Source organism: Morone saxatilis, unplaced genomic scaffold (genome assembly GCF_004916995.1).
Source record: "Morone saxatilis isolate NCDOM2014 unplaced genomic scaffold, NCSU_SB_2.0 Contig12, whole genome shotgun sequence".
NCBI classification, from domain to species: domain Eukaryota; kingdom Metazoa; phylum Chordata; class Actinopteri; family Moronidae; genus Morone; species Morone saxatilis.
In genome coordinates this window covers 19,765,164-19,770,572 of record NW_023339674.1, presented here as the reverse complement: position 1 = coordinate 19,770,572, position 5,409 = coordinate 19,765,164, and the positions used below count along the sequence as shown (strand labels likewise).

Genomic DNA, 5,409 nt, shown 5'->3' with positions numbered 1-5,409 from the left:
TAAAATTATCAACAGGTACTCTAATGAATTATTTGTGTAATTCTACTTATTACTGAATCGATATCGAAGCATTTAAAATCAATATTGAATCGAAATCGAATCGAATCGTGAGGTTCTTAACAATACCCAGCCCTACTCTTGTCCACACAACCACACACGCCTACACATCTACTCTGGTGTGTGTCATACACCGGCCTGCCCCTTGAGCCATGTGTGAAGGATGCTCATGGTTAACGACGGAGCCTATCCTAGCGATCGAAACCAACGCAACAAATGATAGCGGCAACAGCTGATGTGTTTACTGCGGTTCATTCTTGCATTACCTGGTCCGCACCAGATCAGTACGACTGTCAGTAGACTGTACAGGAAGGGCACAGCCAGGGGAGAGCGCAATGTGAGTGAGAGATGCTGAAACAACGGTGCAAAACACACAATGTTAGAGAGAAATGTATTTTTGGTTTGTTATGAAACTATGGCGGGGGAAATTAGACTACAGCTGGGTGCCATAGTAATTAATGGTTAACACTTGGGTTGCTAGTTACTTCCTTGGTACACGTAGTGTTTATATCCACAAGGGTAAACCAGTGCTTTCTTCCCCATCTAAAGCCCACGAGCATTCTTTCTCAACCTTAACACTTAAATCCAGGTTAAGGATTTTAACACTTCTATTACTATAATGTATTCTAATTTGCAAATCATAACATTTCATAAAAATCTCTTACCATATTCCTTTAAGGAGGGCCTTGCTTCCTTGCTTTGTGCTGCACGTTCAAATGAAACTTCCTCTGGTGAGAATGTTTTAAAAGGCCACATGAAACAGGAGGCAAAAGACAGCCTCACAGTGTCAGGTGGAAAGAGCCCCATAGCTGACATTCTGCATGCCTTCAAGGCTGGGCCCTTTTACTATAGCCCTGTCCCTGAACTAACCTTTGACCCCACACACCTACAACCGGACGCACCAACCCCATACCAACACTCACAGGCTGGGTGTGACGAGCCGTTTGTGATCAAGTAGGGCTTGGTATTAAACCTAATTATTATATAATTAACCAATTTGTGTCCCTCGCACAGGGCATCAAAAACTTGTGTACCAAAAGTTTTGTTTTCAGATTTTTCCTGATTTAACTTATAGTTTTTCAGAATAAAATACTAGGGCTGCCCCCAACTAAAGAGTTTGGAAGTCAACTAGTAGTCATTAGTAAAAGCCAATAGACGACTAGTCGTTAGGTTTATGCTATTGATTAAATTATTTAGATATATATATATATATATATATATATAAAATTTATTAAATGCTAACAGCAAAAGGTTTCGGAAAAACCAATAAGGAGACAGTATAACATCTCAAGTTTTGCTGTTTAAAACTCACAAATGGAGTTGTGAGTGACGTTGTTGCTTTTTGTTGCGTCTATCCGAATAACGAAAAGTGGGTAGGATAAGATTATTTGTAAATATAGAATATGTCAACACATTGTGAGGGATACTGCCTAATAATTTGACAGAACAAATCTTAGGCGGACAACACAGGACTTAAAATAGCATCAAATCCCACTCACAAGAAAGCACAGGGAAAAAGGACCAGAGCAAACTAACACAAAGGAGGAGCTCGGAAGCAGAGAGGAGAGAGGGGTTTGGTTACGCAGCCCTTCATGTGTGAGCCTTTCCCATCAGCGGTTAAATTCAGGCTAAAATGTTCTCAGAGCTCCAGGCCTCCTGCCGCCGCTCGGCCTATTGTGGCATGCGTTTAGCAGGGTGTGTTTGGTCTGTGTGTGTGTGAGAGAGAGTCAGCCATCAGTCACATGTGTGTGTACGGTCTCCTGTCAGTGTCCCAACTGCTCTCGGTGGCCTCTACTTCTTCTAAACAAGAGCTGGGATTATGACACAGCAGGAACCGCATGGTGAATACACTCATAACAACACGAAGTGGTAGTTTTGCACAACTTCCTCAAAATGTTGTTCTGTGTACAACAAAAAAAGGCCCATAGCTCAACCTACGCAGTGAAACACAGTGCCTGCCTCTGATATGTCTGAGTGAAAGCTAGGACGTGCGTTATCCTCGTCTTTTATCTCCTCCTCACACATTCGCACGCAGTCACGCACGCAGTCAGCTAGTCAGGTGTTAGCCAAGCTCACATCTGCAACACCCACTTCACCCGACTGCCAGCGACATTAGGAACACCTCATATAGAAGAAGTCTTTATCAAACACACAATCGCACACAATGTTATGATCAGTGTTCCAAAGCAGCTTGTCAAGCGCAGATATCTTTTATACTACTCGCTGTAGTAACAGAGAAGTTGGAGGAGTGTGTGGAGTTGACATGAAAACCGGAGCACAAAATGAGCACAGATAACTCGCTCTGTATTTGTACTGGTGGTGACAGAGCCAAGGCTGGGGAGGCATCAGAGGAAGAGTGTGACGACATGTGACTTCGCAGTTCCATCTGTGCTGAATGGATGTGCCAGACACACGCATAAAGTTACCCTGGCAACTGAGCAACAGCGCTGGTTGGAGGTCACACAGAGAAAAGGCTTGATGCGGACCTAAACGCCTCTAGAATATGTATAGCACTCAATAGGAGGCTCCAAAATGATTCGCTCAGAGAGGAAGTCGAACGCACGTTACACATTTGCTCGCGCAGGAACATTTCACATAAACTGTGTGTAGTGAACATGACGCAATGCAGAGCGGAGAAATATAACCTGAGAAAGACCAGGGATTGAACTTGATGACGCAAACGTGCTTCAGTGTTTTATCCCTTTCTCTTGTAAACACACAGCTCTGATTCGGAAAGGGGAGTTTCATTTCACACACACACACACAGATGTAATCTCTAACTAATCACATTTGCAGGCCTTGGACAGAGCAGCTACACCACAGTGCTGAACAGATGGGCCCACGTACACGAGGCATCTCTGGGATTAGCTTAGCCCAGAAGGTGGAGGTGGTATGTAGAGCCGCCAAGGGACGGCGTCTAAAAAGTAGCTGGTGCTCAAATGGTCGACGAGGGGAGTCTTATCCAAGCACATGTGGTGATTCAGGAATAGAAAAGTGGAACTGCATCCCAAAGGGTATATCCTCTGAGCGAGTTTCTCCCTCTGATTGCGCCATCACCGCCTTTTCAGCTGTTGGCTTACACGCTCGCAACGACAAAACATTCAGCCGTAGATAATTATGTGTTGTACAGAAAGTGGTGTGACTGAAAAGAAGAACGGCCTCCCGACCGAGTGTGCTTTAGCATATCCTCCGGGCACTCACACTGTTACTGTTGGCAAGCAACAGATATGCAACGTGACGCTCTGAGGAAGAACAGGATGAATCCAAAAACAGACAATGAGAAGTCGTTGCAACATTTGTAAATAGAAGTACAGATGGGACTTGTGTTGCTTTGGAACAACAGTGCAAATCTCCACGCTGGATAGAATACTGAATCAACCATACTGTATTGGATTAAGACCTAAGCCCTAGTACTAAGACTGCTTCGGTAAACGCTTCAGTAAACGCTTCAGATGTGCCCTCTCTCTCACACCCACTGACCATGTCCTGCAGGTCAAACTTTCACTGGTACACTATAACAACTACCACAGCACTCTCCTGGGGTTAGCCTGAATCAGAAAAAGTGAAGACCTCCCGCATTTGGAAATAATTGTTTCATCTCAACTTTTGGGCTTAAATTAAAATGAACTGTACTATTATTAAACCTCTCAATTAACCAATGCCCTCAGAACTAGTACCACAGCGATCCTCGACACTACCTAATGAATACACATCCTGCATCTTTGTACTGTTGGAGAACACTGGAGCCCAACGAGCAGCCTTCACTGCCTGACACGACACCACGGCACGCCAGTCATGAGTCTGAACCAGCGACCTCTGGGTCATATGTTAAGTGTGGAGAACAGCAGCTCCACACAGCCATACTAAATATCGATATGGAACATTCCTTGGAGCCCTTTAAGATGGGGTGCGCGCAACAGCAACGTCACACAGGAGACTGACAAAGAGTGTGTTAGATAGGAGGTCTAAAAGGGGGAGGCTTTGTTAGGAGAAAAAAAAGGCAGCCTAATAGTGAAAAAGGACGTGAATTCAGATTATAATGAGTTCTGCTTGACAGCTAATAGAGCTGTCCCTCGCAAGTGTGCGGGCCTCCAGCGCATGTACTTATTTGTGCATATTCCTGACCTCACAAATTAAGGGAACAACGACAGATAAAGTGAAGTGTGGTGGGACGGCTCCCAAAAGTTTGAGCAATGCAGATTGTTGCACCGACCACTCTTATCAGACCAACATTGTCACAGATTCATCTGACATGAAAAGGTCAACATACCTGCAGACACTGCCCGAATAATGAGAAATGTCTGGCCTGTATGCTTTTTGGAATTATACAGCGTGCCTGGCATGAGGTTACAAGAAATAAATATCTAATTGAAGACTATCACTCATTTAAAATGATATTATTGATTGGCAAATTAGATTACATTATGTGGATGGATGTAGACAGTTATAATGTAGAACAGCTTGCTGAATGTGAGTGTTGTTGTGAGTGACTTACTCCACTAACACCTAGCAGCTGAACATGGGAGGACCCTCATGCTCTCAAACTTTGCCTCATTTGAATAATTTCAGGGCATCGGGGTCGAGAGCCGTTGCTCACCCCTTCCTCGGACTCAAAAACACCCTCTCCACTTGTCTTTTCTGCCCATTTTACAACCCCAAAATATGCTACGGCTAAGACAATATAGGCTACGGTAGTACACATTATTGTACGTGGGTGAACCCACGCCACACCCAAAGCACTCCCCGGAGGGCAACTGTGCAGGGGTTCACCGCCAATGAGCTACCCGGAGCAGAGCGCCTGCAGGGGGCTAACAGCACAAACGGGTCGACATAAAGCCCCCCGTGTGCCTTAAACAACACGAACTGTGTGGCGACTGAAGTAAACAAAAGTAAAGCTGCACGGGATGAATCACAAATTGCTAACTCACTGACTCCTCGCTGCTTTCTCTCAGGTTTCCACATTAGCATGTTGCAATTCCCGCTAGCTTGACTCGGTGGCTAACTTAGCTCTGGAGAGGGAGCGCATGATTTATTGTCAGCGTTACATTAAAGTCCTCGGTGCGGCTGTGTGCGGCGGGGCGACCGGGTCTTCACGTGGGTGGAGGAGAACATACAATAATGGCTCAAATAAACCTCTGCACACCGCTACAGATAGACTGCGTTACAAAAACAGGGACCAAGTCTCTCTCTCCTCCCCCCACACACACCTCACAGCCCCCCACTCTTTACGGAGGCCGCTGTACTTTGATAACGGAGCATCCTGCAGATAAAAAGAAACACATCCAAACCGCTCCGTGGATTCACGTTACGTTAGCTAGCTACCTCGACGACTCTCTCTCTGTGTGTGTGTGT

The 5,409-nt window shown here is 45.2% G+C and overlaps 1 protein-coding gene across 4 annotated transcripts in view; it reads right to left on the bottom strand.

Annotated features, from left to right (window-relative positions):
• The window catches only part of ralgps2 (Ral GEF with PH domain and SH3 binding motif 2), a gene marked incomplete at its 3' end in the record, with an annotated part of 64,438 nt that overhangs the window by 58,251 nt on the left and 778 nt on the right, over positions 1-5,409 (bottom strand). The window contains 1 exon segment of one of the 4 annotated variants that reach the window (XM_035653166.1): positions 4,986-5,086. 4 annotated transcript variants of the gene reach the window in all.